The sequence below is a fragment of the Ochotona curzoniae genome, unplaced genomic scaffold (genome assembly GCF_017591425.1).
Source record: "Ochotona curzoniae isolate NIBS_2020 unplaced genomic scaffold, NIBS_Ocur_1.0 contig_2210, whole genome shotgun sequence".
NCBI lineage: Eukaryota > Metazoa > Chordata > Mammalia > Lagomorpha > Ochotonidae > Ochotona > Ochotona curzoniae.
In genome coordinates this window covers 47,263,340-47,286,430 of record NW_024465369.1, presented here as the reverse complement: position 1 = coordinate 47,286,430, position 23,091 = coordinate 47,263,340, and the positions used below count along the sequence as shown (strand labels likewise).

The window sequence follows — 23,091 nt, the reverse complement described above, 5'->3', positions numbered from 1 at the left end:
GGGCTTCTCCTGTCATTGAGGAAATAATATTATTTTTTACCACAAATTATTTTTAAACAGTATGCCTGAACTAATTATAACTACCCCAGATGTTTTCCATAAAAATGGTCACATATTTGAACAGTGTCTCCTTAGCAACTGTTCTATATATCAAATTTACTGAGTATCAAAATTGTGAAATATCACTGTATCAGATTCACTGTGCTCATTCAAACTATGATACTGAAATTTGATTTTATCATTTATTTTGACAAGTATTTGAGCTGATTTGAAGCCATCTGTACTTATCTAAGGGTACCATAAGCAAATTCGATATTTTTAAAACAAATTCTCAATTATTGTTCACCTAAGGCATGACAAAGTAACCAAAATTTCTGAATATCATAAATGCAAATTATATAATTTTAACCATATCTTACATTATCTCAAATTGATCATGATGAAAGAAGTGATTCCCCTCTAACATTTTAATACAAAAAAATTAGTGTATTGACAAATTGTGCCAGTGACATTAAGATTATAGTATCAATGAAAATATCGGAGAATTGATAATAAAAACTACTATGAAATATTTTCACTTGACCACTATATATGCTTTTATTATACAAACTTTAGGGAGGAAAAGTTAAGAGAGTGTATCAAGGGAGTCCAAAACGTTCCAGTCGCTTTCTTTTCTTTTCCTAAAATAAAGACATTTGTCAAATTAGATTTAGAAAAAGAGGCTCATGAACATGTACATTTAAAGTGCTCTTGGGACTAAATACATTAGATGAATACGTAACACATACACACAAATATATATAGAGAGATTGTTCCAGATAACAAAAGGCATTATTTTCCCTCTTTCATTCACATATGGATGATTTCAAATTGAATAAAATGTCTAATACCATTTCAGTACTGTGTTGGTCCTCAGCCAGGCCATTATGTTACAGAAGTTTTTCTGATACTTTTGGAAACAAATGATGATCAGAAAATATTCTTTTAATTTCCTGCTTAAGTTTTCAGAAGAAATACAGGAACCCATCATTCACATTAAAAAAAAAATCTCATTGTGGGATACATACAGCTTAATTACTCCTAAAATGTGAAAAAAAAATGATAAAATGTTATCTTAGAAACATTTCATAGATTGTCTGACTCAAAGTAAGTTTAAAATAGTGGTTTCAGGGCCCAGCGTGATAGCCTAGTGGCTCAAATCCTTGCCTTGCATGCACCAGAACCCCATATGGCCACCATTCTAATCCTGGCAGCCCCACTTCCCATTCAGAACCCTGCTTGTGACCTGGGAAAGCAGCTGAGGATGGCTTTGGGACCTGAACCACGTAGGAGACCCAGAAGAGGCTCTTGGCTCACGGCTTCAGATTGGCTCAGCCCCAGCTGTTGTGGTCACTTGGGGAGTAAAGCATTGGATGGAAGATCTTCCCCTCTGTCTCTCCTCCTCACTGTATATTTGCCTTTCCAATAAAAATAAATAAATCTCTTTTTTTAAAGAAATTCAATAAGTGGCTTTTGTTACTACCATATAAACGACTACATTTCTGACTCGTGTTTTATTGTAGATTATCAGAAAACTTGGTGTGCTTCATCTCATACTATGAGCAAGATGGAGTGGGGAGAGAGACTAAGAATGGATATCATGGAGATGATTATTTTTTGCCTTCTCTGCACACACTTCAAAGATGTGCAATTGAGCAATTTTTCTAGGAAAGTGTAGTTTTTCATGGGGCTGTTTATTTTTACTCAAACTGGTCTGGAATAGACACACAGCACTCAATTCTGCAAGTGTAATTTTACTTACTGTCAAACTAGTTCCTAAAAAAGCAAACTTCTTGTTCTCAAGGTTTCCATGACAACAAGTAGGACATCATAAATTACTGTGACTTACATGCAAATATATCTTGTGTTTGTTCTAATGTATACTAAAATACCAGCTTGACTTGCAATTGCATTTTAATTTACTTAGAATTTTCCTAATACAGGTCAATGCCTGCCTCTTTATTTCAAAGTTACTAAACCAACAAAGTTTATGTCACAGACGTCAGAATATGCCCAATTACATATTATATAGCTAATCCAAGCATAAAACTAAAGCAAAGCCTATGTCTCTATTATGAAAATTTGTCCTATGTTATAGAAAGAATTTTCATACTAGAGAGAAAAACACTGACACAATTATAAATGTAAACTTATCATCATTAATTCATTTCTTCACCAAAGGGATAAAAACATATAAAAAACTGGGGCCCAGCAGCGTGGCCTAGCAGCTAACGTCCTCGCCTTGAACATGCCGGCATCACATATGGGTGCCGGTTCTAATCCCGGCAGCTCCACTTCCCATCCAGCTCCCTGCTTGTGGCCTGGGAAAGCAGTGGAGGATGGCCCAAAGCTTTGGGACCCTGCACCTGTGTGGGAGACCCGGAAGAAGTTCCTGGATCCTGGCTTTGGATCAGCATAGCATCGGCCATTGCACTCACTTGGGGAGTGAATCATTGGACAGAAGATCTTTCTCTCTGTCTCTCCTCCTGTCTGTATATCTGCCTTTCTAATAAATAAATCTTTTTAAAAATATATATATATATAAAAAACTGTAAAAGCCAATTACAAACTTATCAATTCAATTTTTTGTACATTAAATGTTATAGCTTACCGTATCAGTATTTTCTTTTTCTAAGGAAAAAAGATAATTCAGAAATCTTAAAAAGTATTTGAAAACTACAGCTACAATAATTTGTTAATGGCGTAAGAGTGACATCAAAAACATAAAATGTGCAGGGTGGGTTTTGTGGTACAGTGGTTAATGTCCTGCTCCAGGCACACACGTGCAGTCAGAGTCTGAAATTGAGTTCTGCTCCTGACGCACCTGGGAGTCAGCAGGTGATGATCTAAGCACTTTGCTTCTTGTCACCCACACGGAGACTCAGAAGCAGTTCCTGGAGTCTGCGCTTATCCTTGGTCAGCCCTAGTTGTTGCAAACATTTGGGAAGTGAACCTGTAGATTAAGATATCTCTTTCTCCCTCTCGCTTTTGCTCTGCCTTCAAGTACGAACCTGGCATCCAGCTTTTGGATGCCATATTAGTTAATAATAGATTAAAATATATATTGTAAGATTTTTAAAGATATAAATATTTACTTAAAATTGAATACATAATATCACAAAACAATGCTCAGCTTGGGAATATGTAAACATTAAACTCATTAGAATGGTTGTTTAGGGAGGATAATGAATAAAATATTCACACTGAACCAAAAAAAAATAAAGATGAAAATAATCTTCTTCGAATACTGGATAAGAAATCATCGGGTAGCTTTCTCAGTTTCAACCAAAGTAATGAGCCCGTACAATTTCTGTCCTTCCTGGGATCAAGTTTTGATCTTTCATATTCTATTTGAAAAATCTCCAATTTCTTGAAGAAACAGGTGTACTTACATTTCTTCTGTATCTATGCCATTTCTTCTTTCTGGTTTTAATTTTGTGTATTTATCATTTCACTTTTTCTTCTTTAGAAAATGTCTAGTCATATTGTACTTATTCCTTTCCTTATTTTTGCTTACATTATTATTTTTAAATTTTTGACTAACATGTAATTCTTATTTTTTTATGGTATACATGGCAACATTTCACATATGTACATAGCCTAAACCCATCAAGCTGGCAAATAGCTCCTTATTTTTCTTTGTATTTAGAGCCTACCAGCTTTTCTGTTTCATTTTTGTGTCACAGTTACCTTATATACATACCTACACATACATACATACACACGATAAATATAGGTACACAAAAGGTAATGAAATCAACAAATTATACTGTACAAAATAAAAAATCACTATATAAATTCAACAAAGCGCAAGTAATACAGCATGGAATACACCATGAAATACTACTCAGCCATTAAAAGGAATGAAATTCTACCACTTGCAACCAAATGGTCCCAACCAAATACCATTATGCTCAGTGAAACAAATCAATCTCAAACTGACAAATATCATATGTTCTGATATAAGGCAACCTCCATATAAAATGTGATATCAATACCCCTTACAATAGTGTTCTTGCTACATCTCATGGGTTTTACATTTCTATTTATTTTCATTCATTCGAAAAAAAAGTTTTCGTTTTTCTTATTTCCTCACTGACTCATAGGCCACACAATAGCATCATTGGCTTCAGGAAGGCCTCCGATTTTATTATTTTTTTTTTCTTTAGCTGTCGCTGGTCATTCGGTAGCATCATATTTAACTTCATCTTATACATTTTCTATTTTTCCTGTTACTGGTTTTATGGCTTTTCATTTAAGGGGATGTATAGTAACTGTGTAGTAGAAACTATCACATGCAGTTGTGAGGATACAATGCAGTGTGCATCTCTACTTCCAAATCAAATATGGACCCCCAATGAAACTGTTGAATATATCTTGACAACAGAATGCTAGACTCTCTGCCATTGTCCATGCTACACTTAATTAGAATGATGGACTTTTGTTTATGAATGACTATACTATCGTAATGACATGAGGGAAATCAAGAGGGTAGTGGACAGGGAGTTGAGAATGGGGAAAAGAAAATCCGAAGCTTATGGAATTGTATCATGCAATAATAAAATAAGTTAAAAAAAAAAAAAAGAACTCAATCTATGAATTAGCCAGCAAACAATGACAAGATGGAAACATTAAGTTATCTATCAATAATTATTCTAAATACGAACGAGTTAACTTCTCCAATCACAAGACAATGAGCAGTTGAACATATTTTAAAAAGCAGCAGCAGTCCCTGGTAGATTCACACGAACACTGAGGACATACACAGACTGAAAGCCATTCTTGCAGAAAAGACAGCTTTTACGTTACAGTTTGAGTATGATTTGGCCCCCAATTTCACTCAGGAATTTAAATCCCCAAGCTATTAGGTTAATGATATTAGGATGAAGGAAACTTATTCCAGACGTATTTACAGATGGAGCCTTTAGGAAGATTGAATTATGTGAGGATGTGGACTCCATAAGCAGATGCAATGTAGATGAGTGTCTACCTGTCTCTTGCCAGGGACTCTGACAGCAAGACTATCGTCACCAGAAGCTGAAACATCTGATCTTATAGTGTGAACCTCCAGATCACTGAGACAAAAAAACACTTTTCTTTTTACAAGCTGGTGCCTTAGTGATGGTGATGGAAAGGTGACTAATATAAAATGCAAATTGTAACCAGAAGAAAGCAAGGGTGTATATTGAGACAGAACAGATTTTAAAACTATGAGAACACAAAGAAGGCCTTTATGATTAGAGGGCCAATACATTAAAAATTTACAGAAAATATAAAGTCATTCAACACTGCAGCATCTAAACACATGAAGAAAACATTAAATGACATAAAATGTAAAGGATCCACCTAACTGTTGCTGGGACTAATTTCTCTTCTAAATGACAATCTTATCGCTTATAAAATGATATTGTTATTATCACAGGATGCCTCTGAAGACTATAAGAAGGACTATACAAAACATGGCTCCTAACTTGTTAAACTGATATTATCTGCTTATACAAATATAGGAATCTGACATTCTCATAATTTATATTTCAAATGAGATGCAAAATTTTCCAAAGAACACTCAATTAAAAATAATGTGAAAAATCTTAGCTACCACCATAAATTAAGAGAACAAAACTATATCACTGCAAAATTAACATAAAAGACAAATCCAATTGTCTTTTCCTATTTAAGATACCTATATCTTTAAGTTTTCCCTAATATTGGGGGAAAAAATTCAGTATTGCTGTAAAAATTCTCTTCCCAAAAAGAATGCAAATTCCAGTGAAGAATTCTCAATTCTCCTTTGGCTCAAATAGATGACTAAAGGTCAATATTTCCTACTACTCTGAATTTCATAGATACAACACATGACTACAGAGTGGAAGAAAAACCACCTTTTAGCAATACTTAAAATTCCAGCAGTAACAAATTCCAGGTAATCAAGTTACTGTAGGCCCTAAAGATAGGAATACAATTTTCTTTCATTAGGAATATTCCTCAACACAATCAAGGCATTATACGACAAACTCATATTCAACAGAGAAAATTTGTAAGCCTTTCTGCTAAGATCCAGAACCAGGCAAAGATTCCTACAGCAAACAACACTACTCAGTGCAGTCTGGAAATCACAGCCACAGCCACCAGGCAAGAAAATAAAAATCAAAGGAATACGGGGCCTGGTATGGGTAGCCTAGTGGCTAAAGTCCTTGCCTTGAACGTGCCGGAACTGCATATGGACACTGGTCCTAATCCTAGTAGCCCCACTTCCCGTCCAGCTCCCTGCTTGTGGCCTGGGAAAGCAGTCAGGGACAGCCCAAACCTTGGGACCCTGCTTCCACACGGGAGACCCAGAAGAGGATCCAAGGTCCTGCCTTCAGATCCTGTAGCTCCGGCTGCTGCAGCAGCTTGGGGAGTGAATTAACAGACAAAAGATTTTCCTCTATGTCTTTTCTCTTTGTATATCTGACTTTCCAATAAAATGCCAAGGTGAAGTGGGTCATACCAGACTAAACTGCAGCTACACAAGAACCAGGGAGGGAGGGGGCAAAGCTGGTAGGAGGAATGTGGAGGGCCCCCCTGCTGGACAGCCACTCCCACTGGAGAGTGTGAATTGGGAAGCAGCAGACCAGACCAGGCACAGCTACAACATCTGTGGGCCTCAAATGAGCTAGATCAGGGAAAAGCCAGGCTGGGCTCATTGTTCCTACTGGTGCAACCGTAAACTAGAGTGGGTGAGGGTTGGTTGGGCTTAGCCACAGCATCAGCTGGCAGAGGCCCATTAGCCACCAGGGATATGTCAATAAGAACCACAGTAAGGTTGCATCTCAGAATGGTTATCACACAAAACCAAACTGAAAAGTAAGTGCTGATAAGGATGTGGGAAAAAAAAAAAAAAGATACCCTACCCTAACCCACTGCTGGTGAGACTGAAAACTAGTAAAACCTTTAAGGAAGACAGTAGGAAGATTCCTCATAGATCTGTAAACAGACCTACCAAATGACCCAGCCATCCCACTCCTGGGAATCTGCCAGGATTAAATGATATCAGCATACAAGACAGCTACTTGTTTATCCATATTCAATGAAGCTCAACTCACAGTAGAAAAGACATATAATCAATTCAGACAGCTATCTTAAGTGTTATCGATACACTATGAACTACTACTCAGCCATACAAATGAACAAAATCCTGTGTTCTGCAGCAAAATGTATACAAGTGAAAACCATTAAGGCACTCTAAAGAAGACAAATTATACAATTTCTTTGATATGTAGTGGCTATTATACAATACAAAACCTGTTGGAGTTAAATGGTCACTTTCAGATTATTAGTTTATATCTTATGTTTATATATACTCCAATGGATATGAGGTCCTGTGCTCTTCTAACTATTCTGTTGGATGCCATGGTTGGTGGCAAATTAAGCCTGTGCATATAGATTAAAATATGTCTGTGCAAATGCTGTCAAAGAGAGGGAGGAGAACCAGTGATATCAGGGCAGAGGGACCAGGAAAGAAAGAAAAGTATGATAATCTTGGAACTGTACCTTTGGAAGACACAAAATTTGTTCTCTAATTTAGAATTTTCAAATAAATTAATCAGTAAAGAGAAAAATAGTTCTTTTATAAATGCTATGGATCATCTAAATAGTCTTTCCAGGCAGGATCATTCCCTTTCCAGCAGGAACTTCTTTAGCAGCACGAATTCACTTTATATTTACACATAAACGATATTCAATACTCATTGATTCTAAAGGTAGAGAATGTTATATTCAAGAATCAAAGCAAAAAAGATAATGAAAAGCATTTAATCTTCAAGATCTTCCTTGCTCCAAGATTCTTCATTATGAATTTACTGTATACTATTTTAAAAATAAACCAGCAATTCAAGAATAATGATTTGGAATTTTAAAAGGTGTTTAATACAGGAATCATATAATTTTTCATGTTTTTACATTATTTTGGATGAATTTTTATCAACCTATAGCTCCTACTGCAATTACCATTTGATAAATATTCAGTTTTTTTGTCTTTTAAGAAAAATTAACCAGTATCTAGGAATTACACTGAATTTGTTCTCTTTGTATTAAAACATTAACATGAGAACTGATGAACTGTGCTATAGTAATTATGCAATTGCTCTCTAAGAATCAGATATATTAATAAATTTCCATTTTAACTAAGAAAATTATAAAGAATGTGCATTTAGACAGGAAATACAATTATCCTTCCCACATTTTGCAATTAATCTTCCATGATCTTGTTATAGTTTTCATACATTTAAGATTGTCAAAAACTTGATTTTATCCTCTTACATCCATTCTATTAATCCCCACTGTTTATTTCCTTCCTTTTCTCAATTGTTAGTTTTTCTCTTGTTCTCACATGTCCTTAAAATATCATTTACAAATAATAATCTTTCTTCAATGTGCTTTGACAGTGTAAGAGAAGGAAAAACCAAATGTTGCCAAACTGCAGTATACTTAGTAATCTTCCTTATTTCTACTATTCCCTCTTGGCTAAATTTAAGCAAAAATGTTTTTTAACCTTTTTATTTGCTTACTTTATTTGAAAAGTAAGAGGCACAGAGAGGAAAAAAGAATCTCCCATTCTCTAGTTCAGTCCCCAAGATGCATACAATAGCTAGGCCTAGGCCAGGCTGAAAGCAAGAACCTTGGTTTCCAACACAAGTGATGGGGACCCGAGTACTATACTCTTCACCTGCTGCCTCCTGGGGTGCACCTTAGCAGGAAGCTAGAACTTGGACTGGAGTCAGACTTGAAGCCTGGCACTCCAAGTGGGACGTGGGCTTCCTAAGTGATGTCTTAAGTGCTGTACCACATGTCTGTCCCCAATTTAAATAATGAAAAAATATATACAGACATATTAAACAATGAAAGATGGAGTTTTCTCATGTGTAGTTCTGAACACTGCCTGAACAAAAAAGAATAATTTCTGAGACCTATTACAGATATTTATGCACTACGTGTTTTCTTTAATAGCATATTTGTAAACATCCTTGCAATATTTTTAATGATGACAGTACATACCAGCTGACATATTGATTCCAATGCTTTAAGAAAAAATAAAAGAAAAATTTTATGAGAAATTCAAATTATGCAAAACATATTTATACTTGTACATTTAAACTATTTAAAAGGCCTTTAAAAACTGAAAAAAATAAGAATTACCAAGAAGTTCCTGGTGACTTTCTGAATTCTTCATTTGTAATTATACCAAACTTCTTAATTCTCATATTAAGCCTCTGCAAATGTATGGATAAATAAAATATTTCATAAGTGTGAGAAAGCCTATCACTGGATGTAACAAAATAATATGCCCAATAATTCTCAGGGGAAAACAGAACAGAGTAGAATAATTAAGAACATTTAGAGCCTCAGATATCAACATACTATGTAGAGAATACCAAATACAGGTAGATGAAATCTTAAGAATGCAATTTCCTAGATCTCACAGAAATATAAAACAGTAAAATTTTCCTACCACATATTAAATATACAGCAATCAGATAATTATAAGAACGGTAGCTTTGCTAACAGAATAGATTCATCAATATTAATAAAAGTAAATAATGCATTACTTGACCATTAATATTGGCTAATCACTGGGTTAAATGTTTTACACATCAGTTTTAATCATATTCACAATTAGTGACTTGAAATTAGTACTTGCTAAGTAAAATCTGCATTTATTATCTCTATATTACTGATGAGAAAAATATGAAGTTAGATAACAGTCAAAGGTATACTGATTTATTTATATATATGGTAAGTTATTATGTATACTTGCTTGAGTGTTCACACATAAGACAAAAATAAATTTTCAGGAAAAAAGGTAGATAATTATGGTATTTATTTGCTAAAGATTTATTTGCTTTAAAGGCAGAGTTAGAGAAAGGAGGAGCAGAGAGAGTGCAAGTGAAAGTGAGAAATATTGAGATCTTCCCTTGACTGGTTCACTCACCAGAGAGGTATCATGCCCAGGGCTGGGTCAGGCTAAAGCCAGGTGCATTAGCAAACGGCTGGGTCATATGCAAATCAGCAGGGATTCAAACTAGAGTCCTAATATGGGATGCTGGTGGTGAAGGCAGCAGGTTAAAACTGCCCCACCAAAATACCAGCCACAATACTTCTTACAGAAAAATAAAAACCATACATATTTCAAGGTGAATTTTTAAAAAGCACAAGAAAATAAATAATTTTGAACTATAATTATACTCTTTACAAGAAATTCCAAGAGCAAATGCCACAAAAGACATCTGTAATATATTTGAATATATAAAAACCAAAAATATCTGCATAGCAAAATATACCATCACCAAGTTACATATACAAAATAAGTGGGTAACAGTTTTTCAATAAAGTACAAAGCTTTACTCCTCCAACATAAGAATTGATGCTGATGGAATCCCCACAATGCTGAAAAAGCTATTATGAGTTTAAAAAAATCACCATAGCTGCCACTGCCCCACTTCCCTCATGCTCCTGATGTCATGACACTTCAGACTTCCCAAAAACTCCAGTCACCAAATTCCTGGAGCTCTCTGCCCTTTCCTGGAAAACTCCCTTCAAAGCAACACCCTCTATGCCTTCAGGTCACATAAAGGGATGAGCTGCTCAACCTGGAGTCAGGCCACACGCCCTGCTGGGTATGTACTTTCACTTTGTTAATAACTCTTAGCCTTTTGCTAGTAACCTTCATCTCCATCTTGTCTCATCCTTAAATTATGTGGTGTGCTGCAGACAAGAGCCTGTATCCCTCTGCCTTTCAACAAAAACACAAGATGAAAAAATATTCACAATCACAAATGGAAGATTTTAACATTTGCCTTCAGCTCTAAGTAAAACAAAGATTCATGAGTATTCATGTTAACACCAAAATTAACAAGTTTAGTGATGATGTCATGAATTTACTCAACAGAAAAACAGGATTGAAACAAGCTTATTTTTGTACAGAATTTAAAATCCATAGTTTTTTCATAAAACACTAACACTAACATAAGAATCCTTGTATGCACTTGTCCCCATGTACAGCTCAGTACTCAACAATTCTACATCGTTACACAGGATGATGCCTGTGATGTATTCGGCTTTCATTCCTATCCTAACATTGTTTCTTTGATAACAGTACATCCTTGCATTCAAAAGGCCCTTCTCAAGCTAAGCTGCAAGAGCTGGAAGACACAATGTGGCTTCCTGAGTGAATTCAGAAGACCTCAAACAGCATTGCAATCTAATTTTCAAGCAAAATAACATTCCCATCAGAGACATGACAGTTATTAATCACCATGATAATCATGGGAAGAGACCATAAGTGGACCACAAGAAGTGGTTCACCTCTGACAATTAGGCCTCTCCCCGAAAAACAATGAATAATCCTCTTCCTAGTTTCTGCTGCTCCAATAACTGTGACGCCTCAACTACCAGTACCTTGACAAGCTAATTTGAAAGCAATAGCTCCTGTTTCTTCTATTCTCTGGCCACTAAATAAATGCTTTTGTGTTTTCATAGTTTTCTTACTGTTCTGCAACACCCAATAGGGGAAAAAAATAAATTCCCTGTATGGGGCAGCTGGAACTGATCAATTACATTGCATATGAATTCTGGGACAAACTAACCAATGGAACAGGAAAGGAAATTCAGAATTACTGGAGAAGTAACAACAAGCATCTTTGGGATAAATGAAAGCTAACTATATCCATATGATAAAAAGCAAAACATTTGATCATTCAATATATACTGAATTGTAGATGCATCCAATTCTTAAACATGACAGTGTCAAATGTCATGTGAAGGTTGTTTCCTGAGAAATCCCAGTACCTTTTGCTTTTCCAGAACTAATGACAAAAGGTCACCTTGCTGTCAAATATTTCTATGCGAAATCAATCTCCACCCTCAGAGAGTATTACACTTTGGCTTATCTGCCTTGGAAAAACCCCAGCTCTTATTAACATACTTTGTCCCTGATTCTGTAGGGAATCATCTGCATCCACCTAGGTTTTTGACAATGTTAAGTAGTAAATAAAACTGTTAAGAGAAAGTCTTAGTAACAACAAGTTTTCTTGATTGAGATATCAAAACACGGATGCTGCCAAGAGCTGTCAACCCTTCCTCCCACCCATAATTACACAAAGCTTAAAAAACTGTGTATTTGGGCCCGGTGTGATGGCGCAGTGGTTAAGGTCCTTGCCTTGCACGCCCGGGAGCCCATATGGGTGCCGGTTCTAATCCCAGCAGCCCCACTTCCCATCCAGCTCCCTGCCTGTGGCCCGGGGAAAGCAGGTGAGGACGGCCTAAGGCTTTGGGACCCTGCACCCACGTGGGAGACCCGGAAGAGGCTCCTGGCTTCGGACCGGCATAGCATTGGCCGTTGCACTCACTTGGGGAGTGAATCATTGGACAGAAGATCTTCCTCTCTGTCTCTGTCTCTGTATATCCGCCTTTCCAATAAAAATAAAATAAATCTTTAAAAAAAACCTGTGTATTTAGGGATATACACCTGAACTAATAAAAAGGAAAAGTATCAACTTCAGGATGATTACTGTTTTGAAGAACAGAGAAGGGAGTAACGACACAGGTGAGATAGAAAGTTAGTCACACATATACAGCTGATTGTACATCTTCTTAGAAAAAAGATTCACTGCAAAATCCCAAATGATTATGAAATGTTCTGAAGTGCAGACTGATTCAACAGGATTGGAAATGAGGTGGGAGTGGAGCTACATCCTGCAGCTCTAGTCAATTTACACATGAGGCTGATCCCACCTGGCCACAGTTCATTCTTCAAATCAACCCTCAGGTCTAAACAAAATCTGGCTGATTTATGCAACTTGTGGTTTTTGACATTTTCTATATGACTAAATAGTTCACAAATAAAAAATAAAAGTAAAGTTCAGAGAACTTTCAGCAACTTTCAGAAGGCGCTACCAAGCAGGTGGTAATAAATAATCCCGCTCTTACTGGCTTCTACAGCTTGAGGCTATCATCTTGTGACACATCAAAATACACGAAAATAACAATGGCATTAGGGAGACCAGCACAATGCATCAATTGGCTAAATCCTTGTCTTGCATACACTGGGATCCCATGTGGGTGCTTGGTCATGTCCCAGTTGTTACACTTCTTGCATGTGGCCTGTGAAAACACAGGAAGATGGCCCAAAGCCTCGTGACTGCACCTGTGTGGCAAACCCAGAAGAAGCTCCTGGCTCCTGGTTTCAGTTTGACTCAGCTTCTGCTGCTGCTGCCACTTGAATTATTGAACAAAAGATCTTTCTCTCCTCTCTATAAATCTGCCTTTCCAATATAAAATAAATCCTTTTTTAAAAAATGAAATTAGAGACCAAAGGAAAAAATGGCATGACAGTAACTTAAATTCTTGCAGAATCATTTTATATGGAATTACTAATCTTTTCATTTCATCATTAAGTTCCTAAAAGCTAATAAATCAATGTAATCCAAACCTCTTCATCTGTCATTGATGAGACACTCCTGAGGGATATTTTTTCACTTGTTCTCATGCTATAAAAAATGGGATAACATGAATTAAAAAATTAAAATCTAGTAATTTAGGACAACACTTTGGTTAACTTAAGTAAATGATGTCACATAAATAAGAACAAACTCTGCCTTAAAAACTCCTCTCTAGATATGAAGAAGTGGATTTAGGAAGTGAGCATTAAACACAGAATACCACATCCAAGAAGGCCAGGAGTGGATATGTTCTGCATTCCATCATTTTCCCCAGCATTTAGAAACGCTATTGGCACATAAAGTCTCTCGATAAGTATCTGCCAAATGACAAAATAGATGTGTTCCCCTTTTGTCACTCATGTGTTGGTCACTCAGTGGTGTGTTTTTTCATGGTGCTATAATTTTTTCTTGATATTGCTGCTGTTGTTGTGGCTGTCCTAACTCATAACAGTTGTTGACCTGGTTTCAAAGTTTCTCAATTATGGAAATGTATAGTGATGGAGTACTGGGGTCTATCATACACAGATGTGGGGGAATAATGGAACAAGCATCCCTGCTTCCAGACGAAAGACAGATTCCCAATGAAACTGCTGGATATGTGTAGACAATGGGATGCTGGACTGACATTATCTGTATCAACAATGTCGGGGAACACTTAAATAAGAGACTAATAGAATTATGATTCCCTATGAAGGACCACACTATTGCAGTAAAATAGGGAAAATTTGTCAGGGGGGTCTGGGAAAATAGGGAAAATCTGTCTGGGAGTTTGGGGGGAATCCCACCCTATACGAAATTGTACCACATAATTCAAAATTTAAAATAAAAATATATTTAACAAAAAGTTTTACTTGGTGACCTAATACAGGTAGATCAGAATACTGTAAGGGATATAAAGATAAAATCAGACTATCTTGTCTTTCAGGGTATCAAAAAATCTACTGGGGAATACAGATAATTTATATACTATTATTAAATTATATAAGCAATAAGTTGATATATTTAAATAAATATTTCTGATGGGAAAACAGATGTGATTACCCAGAAAAGAAACATATACACTCAGGAATGATACACAAAGAACTGTGCAATGTGAAAATCATTGAGGTGGCATGGATAATAAATCATATATAAGGCAGTATAGAAACACATTAAAGAGAACGCTCAATGAAGACTTCTCAAAACAATGTGACTTTTTTTTAAGTGTTAGCATTGCCATATTCTTTGTTGGGGGTTTATTTTTTGAAAAGCAAATAGAAAGGAGAAAATACAGAGAGGCCTTCCATTTAACGGCTCACTCCCTGCAACAGTCAGGTGTGGGCCCAGGTCAAACCCAGAAGCCCAAATCTCCATCCTGGTCTCCATGAATAACAGGGGCAAAAGTACACACTCCATCATCTATTGACTTCCAGGTACACTAAGCAGGAAACTGGATTAGCAACAGAGAAGGTGGGACTCAAACTGATGATCTGATATAGAATGCCAAGTGGTAGCCGAATCCACTTTGCAACAATGCTGTCCCCAAATTCTGAATCTCACATGATAAAAGTTTGCTGTGTAGCCCTGGACTCAGATGGCAAAGAGCAGGAGGTATTAGGCGATGAATATTCTAAGGAGAAGGATGTATACAGACACAGGAAAGAACAAGGGTTGAGCATGTTTCAAGAAACCTACCAGACTATGAAGCTCCTAATATATATCAGGTTAAGAAATTTGACTATAAAAATTAAGAATTTTAAGAGAGTAATTTTATCATCTTGAATTTGCTAAGGATTCTGTGATGGTGATATGGAATATGGACAAGAGAGTAAGGTAAGAAGAAAAGAGACTAGCTGACGGTACTTTTTAAATGGTTAAGGCCAAAAGTGACTACAGGGATGAGTGGTTAGCACAGTGCTTAAGATATCAATTTGTACACCAGTATCCCACATTAAAATATCCGGGATGGAGGCCTGGCTCTACCCTCAATTCCAATTTCCTGCTATCACGCATTCTGGGAGGCAAGAGGCAATGGTTCCAGTATTGGGATTCCTGCCACCCATGTGGGAGATCTGCTGGGTTGAGTCCAGCTCCTGGCACTTAAAAAGTGAATTATTAAGTAGGAGAACTCTTTGGCTGTCTCAAATAGTAGTAAAACCTAGCCTTTCAATAGCATGCTTAAAATGCTCAAGGTCAAAGAAAGGTAAACAGTTTGAACAATACTAAAGCAATGGAAAGAGACTTAGAAGCTTTTAAGAAGTAGAACTGATGAAGTTTGGAATTGTTAAAGTTGCCCCTATGCTCCTAATTTGTGTGGATGGACAGTGTAATGGTGAATACAAGGCATATGTATAGGTATATACGAACTAACAGAATGCTAAGATAGGGATGGAGAAGCCTATGGTTTACTGGAAAGATGAGCTAGGCAACACATATAATATAGATAACATGTATAAGAAGGATAGAAGTGAGTGAATGGGAAAGCTGGAATAGGGCTTTTATCAACTGCTTATTTGACCTAGGAGACCTGGGTTTTTCCCTGTCTGCTTTGGAAAAAATAATAATGAAAATGAATGTCAATGTAATATGTTTTGAAAAGGGACCTGCACGTATTATGGAAAGCTATGTGTGGGTTTCAAAAATTTTTATGCCCAAATAAACTTGACTTTTAATTCCTTTTTCTATGGATAAAAAAAAAATAAAAGAAAATGGACCTGCAAATAATTTGAGGATAAAGGAAATCAATACAGGTCTGGTCTAGGAACTGCCAGAGATGAACCTTCAAAGTGTTCTCATTATTTTCTTTAAAGCATACACTCCAAAAATGCATACTCCAACATAAATTGCATTAAGCACATCAATTTTTTTAACACAGGGCTGCTCAATTTGTAACCATTAAGATGGTATCTCATTCTAAGATAATACATGATGAGTACATTACTAAAATGATATACATCTACATTTGTTATATCTAGGAGCAACACCAGGTTCTGCTTTTAAATTTGCTTTTTAATTGCAAAATTCCTTTACCATATAAATGACAATTTATATTAACTATCATTTTTATGTGTGTCTCAGGCATTGTACTAGTTGCTTTAAATTCCCACTTACTCTTTCCAAACTCTAAAAAATAAACATTATCCTGATATAACACAGAGGAATCATATAGAAATTAAATAGTCTACAGTAATAGCCAATAGTAGCTAAAGCTAGAATACAATCCTGAATGTCCAACTACCAGGCCCAACCTACATTATACTGTATTATTGATTCAAAGATACAAAAAATATATATCTTATATTTGAATAATTATAAATTTAAGGGAAATTTGTGTTTTTTACTGACTTATCATGTGATTCTTTTGAACTAACATCTTCACTTATAATTTCTGTTTCTTCTTCCTTCAAGGAAAGAAAGATGTAAAATTAGGGTAACTGATTTCTTTAAAAATCCAAATATCCCAGTTATTCACATAATCATCGCTCTCGGTGACAGCATGCATCTTTATATTATTTTTATTTCTTTCCCTTTGACACTTATTCAAGAATGACCAAATTAACAGAAAAGGGGGTACAGTTGGTGATTGACAAAACAAACAAAAAGCAAGAGACAATCTGGAAACAGATCCAGATGGAATGCAGGAGAGTACCCAGGGCAGCAGTAAGTCCAAGGAATCTAGAAAGTCATGTCACAAAGAACAAAGTAACCGCTCTTTATCCCAAGACAAAAACCAGACTATCTGTTGCTGGGAAATCAACATAAAGTCAGATTCACTGAAAGCATCCTTTTGTCCATTAACTCAATGTTCTTGTTAAATGAACCAGCATATTTTACTGGCAAATATAAAAACTGTAAGATGAAAAGAAATCAAAGCTTTCTTTTGAATTCTAGCTTAGAAAGAATATATTTTTATACCTCAAGAATGTCAAATTCTTCTTCAAGTTCTTCTAAAGAAACTTCTTCTTCTATGTTGAAAGAACACAGTGAACATGAGATGGTTTAAAGCACTGAGATAACACATACATGGAATTTTAGAAGTAGTTTTAAAAACTGACTTCTCGCCTCTATTCTTACTTATTCCAATAAATTTTAAACATTGTTTTAAGCTAGATTTTAATGTACTTTTTTGGATGAATTCCTATTCAAAAACGTCCAGCTGCTTTTACCCAAGCCCCAAACCTTTATTTCTTTGAAGATCTGGTTTCCAATCAATCTCCTTATTTCTTATGATTCTCTTTCCATGCGAATCAGGACAGTTAGGAGTAGTACTGGGGTGTTAATACTTGCATTGATACAAGTGAAGGGAAAAAGGTCTAAAAAATTTTAATTCCAAACAGATATTTACAAACTGCTCAAATACTAGAGCATTTTAATAAAAGTAGAACGCTAAATATTGACATAGCAAATATATATAGCAAAAAATGAAAAGCATGTTATTTGTATGAACATTTCAAACGAATTTGAAACCCTGGATTTATAGATTTTTGGAAAATCAAGAATATATTACATTGTGAAAATCCGAAGCATTTTATTATATTATCATTTAATATATATTAAATATACATGTAGTAGATCACATTACGTTTACACGAGTTAAGTAAATTTATTAATGCTCATTTGTATAACTAGCCAGACCAAAGCCTAGAGCTCAGAATTCCAAGTGCATCTCCTGCACTAATAGATCCTCAAGCCTTTGCTACCTCCCAGGATGAATTAGCAGGAAGTTGGACTGGTAAAAGAATAGTTAACCAGCGAGCTAACACTCTGATAATGAGTTTTGGGTGTCTTAGGGAGCAGCTGTGTCATAGTGCCCACTCTTAGATTAATCTCTTATGAGCTGATCAGTTTCCACAGAGGATCCATTTTCAAGCTAGCTAGAAGGAAAGCTGCAAGGCATCTCTGACGCACTGGATTATTGTACAACATCAATTTTATTAGAAACTATTGGACAAAATCAGAAACCAAAACAGATTCAAGGGAGTGGAAGAACAGATTTCCGTCTTTTAGTAGAGGAATGATTTGTGTGTGTAGAAAAAGGAAGATGTTACTGGTGGATTGGAGCAAATACTATCTCAGTGATCTAGCTTATATAAACTGAACTTGTTAAGGAATGAATTGATAAGAGAGTATAAACTTGACATTCATCAAGATTTTATGAATGTTTTATGAAGATTCATAAATCTGATTCTCAATAAATCTACATATTTAAAATGTATCTGTATTTCAAAGCCTAACATTGGCCAAATGATCACGTGTGCTTTATGAATTCAGGTGTGCCCCTGAACCAGCGGCCTGAGCATTACCTGGGAACCTGTCAGACTCTGCCTAAGACTGAACAAATCAGACATGCAGAGAGATATTTACGAACATTCAAGTCTACAACAACATTCCTCAAACTTGGGATTTGAAGAAATGTGGTAAACATGAAGTACTCTCCTCGCATCTCTGGTGGCAGAGGATTCTGGTTTTATTTTTGCTTTGACAGAGAGTATACCTAAAATTTCATTACTCTATTAGATCTTAGGCAATTTAAAAAGTATGTATGTTAAGGGAAATTCCTGCCTTTTGGTACAAATAAGGAAATGCTTATCTGTTACAGTTTTTAATTAGGAAACTGAAAATATCAGAAAACAAAAGAGTGCAAAGAATTTTAAAATAGAGCAGCACCAGATATACTTAATAAGCTGTAAGGAAAAACACGAAAAATTGCTATTATCTAGGAATTACTTAAGAAATATTTGATATCCCTTGTGAGTTGCTGCAATTTACTGTCTATAGATAAAATTAAAGCAAATGCAAAAACAAAATTATCTTTCAAGAAAATATTAAAATTGCATAATCATACCATTTTCTTCTAAAAATATGTTCAATTCATTCAGAGTTTCCTGTCTGTTTCTTCTTAATGTATCATTCATCTTTATGATCTAAATTATAAAACAAATTAAAATGTCTATAAGAAAACTTTTTAAAAAAAATCAAGTTCAACATTAACCATCACTTTAAACTGTCAGTCTTTGGAACACTTAATTTTACTTTGTTGAATGAAATATTGCCTATTTCTAGTACCAAAATGCAAATCAATTAAAATTAAATTAAAAGAACTTTTAGTCTTTAGTTTGTCGTAATTATCAATAATCTAGATGTAAGTGCTACTCAAAATATTATATTTGAGTGTTTCAATCCCTTATAAATACAAATTTCATTTAGGGCACAACTTGAAACTTCACATTGGTTTCTACAAAGCAGCAGATACCAGCTCAACTTAAAATTGAAACTCACGGTTTTCTTCTTACAATGATTTTCCTAGTCCAAGTGGAACTTAAACCAAAATTACACTGACCTCTTAGTGGAGAAAAGGGCAAAAAACCTTCTACTCATCTGGGATGGTTCTCTGCAGCACCATCCTGTGGACTCTAAGCATGTGATCCTCAACAACTCCCTAGTCAACTTTCTCCACTTGTTACAACAGCATTACCACCCTTCCCCCTTTCACTCAAATTGTCTAAATTTTTCAAGGGAGCCTCAGGACCTGCTCTTTTATAAACCTAACTTCCTGTTTCTGATCCGGCACCCTGCCCCTGCCCATGTAACTGGGAGGGCAACAGAGGATGTCCCAAGTGCCAGAGCCCCGGCCATTCATGTGGGAACCCCAGAAGCAGCTCCTGGCTTTCACCTGGCCCAGTGCTGGCCACTGCAGCCATCCAGAAAGTGAACCAGCACATGGAAGATCTTTCTCTCTCTCCTCTCCCCCGCACCCTCAAATGCCTAGATAAACCTTAAAAAATGTTGAAGGCTTCCCCCAGCCCTTTGGGGGGGAAAAAAAATTCCCAAATTAACACCTATGAGATTCTTTCTTAAGGTACTACCTCTCTAATCAACATTTACTCGATTCCCTGTACCATCAATTCACTGACACATGCTTTTTTTTTTTTTTCTGCTTTTCTTCCAGAGAATTCCTTTTTAAGATTCAGCTTAGTAATTTCTCCCATAGGCTTCACCCAGGTGGGAGTAGTACCCTTCTCTACTTCCATAGTATATGGTGTATGTTACAAGTTTATATGCACTATAACTTTTATTGCAACTGTTATGCTTTCTTTAGAGAGAGGGCAAAATGTCTTTGTAGTCAGTCCTGGGCATGACATTCACTAAGTGTCACTGAAAAACAAAGAAATGAATATATAACTGACAAGACATGAAGGTGTTTTTATGGTAATTTTGAGTACAATTTGAGCAGCATGGGAGAAATCTACTCCTAGCCAATTTAAAAGATTTTATTAAAAAGTGAGTTGGCATTGGGGAGGGGATAGGGGAATATGGAAATGTATCGTAAAATGATAGCAATAATAATAAAATGTGAAAAAAAAAGTGAGTTGGCAGAGTCTTTTAATGGTTAATAATAATGTAGATATAATTCACTCAGAAGAGGTCATTCCATGTCTGCTAATGAATATTCAGCACAAAACAGGAAAGAAGCAATATTACAACAGCTAGTAACAGTTGTGCTTTTGAATATCAAATTCAGAATATCTTAATTTCAAAAATGAAATGGATTTCTCGAACAGTAGGAGAATGAGGGTCTTTAAATCCTCGCTTGTTTTTTTGTTAACTGAAATGGCAGGTTGTGACAAAAGCAAGCAAGCAAGCAAGCAAACAAACCCAAACAACAAAAACAAAAAAAGGAAAGACAAGGACACGTTTCAAGTGGATTTCAGCCAGGTGGGTAACTGATATTGATGAGGTGGGGTTCTCCAGGTGGGTCTAATAGAGAACTAAAATAGTTGCGTAGACACAGGTAAACCTTGTAACCACTCCCGGTTTCTATGTTCTCACAAAACCGGTAACTTCCAACGTTCTTTTTACCCCATAGGAACCTACCACATTAGCTTACCTGTGCCCCAACTTCACAAACATTCTGAGGTCACTGCTGGTAGCCAACGTGGCAACTTAGGTTAGGCTACTGATCAATGTGTGGGTGCCCTGCAGTAGGTAGGAACTATGAGTCTGGTTTTCTTTAGGGTAACCTGAGTCTAATCAGCAGTTCCGATAGGTCCTTTCCATCCTCCAAAGAGGAGGAATTTTGCAAAAAATTTATCGAGAATAAAAGTAAACAGGTAAGCCAAGCTTGAAGAGGAAAGAATGGAGAGTGTTTGTATTCTAGTTAAGAAACCCAGGCAGGGGTGGTGTTGACTCCAATTCCTCCAACCCAAGTTAAAAAAAAAAAGTCTGGTAACATCACGAATAGCCAATATATGTTACAAACATCTGTCCATCTGAAGTCAGGCCTTACACTCTCCAGTACATCAAATATCGAAGACCCTGCAGGCACAACTCCATTCCCGACAAACACCGCGACAGGCGGGCAGGCCTCACCTCGGTAGTATCGCGGCGGCTGTGGTCAAGCAGGGCTAACTCAGCACCCACAGGGTCCTCCTTCCCAAACATGGAGGAAGAAACGCGTGAGGACGGGTAAGGCTCTCTCAGCCTGGCCCTTCCCGCCCAGGGACAGCCTCCCACCCGCAGCAGCTGTTACCTCCTTCCTGGGAGCCACCGCGTCCCCGTCGCCGCCGCCCGTTCCGGCCATCTTGGCCGGCAGTGAGCGGTGCTGGGGCCCTGCAAAGGATTGTGGGGGATGGGCGGGCGCTGCGTGGTTTCCAGGTCGGCTGGCGCCAGCGACGCCCTTAACAACCACGTGCACCCTGCTCGCCAAAGGGCCCCCAGCTCGGTTCCTTCTGCTTCTCCAGTTTCTGGAAAATCAAGTTGCCCGGAGCCTATCTGCTGCGGGAGTCCATTACAGCAGTGTCAGGGACTGTTTGGGGACTTGACTGTTCACACACAGGGTCGGCCCGTTTCTCCCGGTAGCCATGGGAAGGATGTCTGAGAACACGGGCTTGCATTACTCACAGTAGAACCTTAAACCTTAACTTTGTTTCAAATAGGTGGTTAATACGTGATGTGGTTACTAACCTGATTTGAAAGAACTCAGGTCTGGAAAGAAAAAATGAACTCCACCATCTCTGAGGCCATAGGGGGACCGATGCAGGCTGTAATGTTACTGCACGATTCTTCCTGGGCTATGCTACAGGTGATGCAAATTTAACAATCCTTTGTACCTGGTTTCTCTTCCCTCATTATAGCTAATCAATTAAATAGATTTCCAGGTAGATGTCCCACAGAATACAAAGGGGGCTTAATAAGGGGATAAGACCAGGAGCCATGGGCCTGCAGAATTCCAGGCATCAGAATCAGTACCATTTCACAGTCTTACGAATTTAAAAATAATCCTCAAGATTTCCACAATATGGTGTGAGCATAGAGACATCATAGCATTTAAACAACTTTATTATACTCATTAAGAATCATTTTCTAGCTTTTCGAAAATTAAGCAATCTGGTGGTTCTGTGGGATCTGAAGGGGACACAATTACCTCTTGACCAAAAAAAAAATTTTTTTTTAAACCTATGTTTTCTGACAAATTTTGACCCCAAAGTCCAGTAATTTTTAATAGTGAACATATATAATGAGCTTTGTTTTCTCATTCCCCCACCTATCTTCCTATTCAACTTTATTTTATTTTGATTTATCTATTTTGGGCCCG

General features: G+C 36.6%; 1 long non-coding RNA gene across 1 annotated transcript; it reads right to left on the bottom strand.

Moving 5' to 3' along the window:
* Positions 1–569: 569 nt before the first annotated feature.
* LOC121150939 lies at positions 570–13,562 on the bottom strand. Its single transcript, XR_005883048.1, has 5 exons — positions 13,508–13,562; positions 9,217–9,290; positions 9,076–9,098; positions 2,651–2,670; positions 570–680 (listed from the first exon to the last, which is right to left on the bottom strand). It is a non-coding gene; the product is annotated as an uncharacterized LOC121150939 (long non-coding RNA).
* Positions 13,563–23,091: the final 9,529 nt, after the last annotated feature.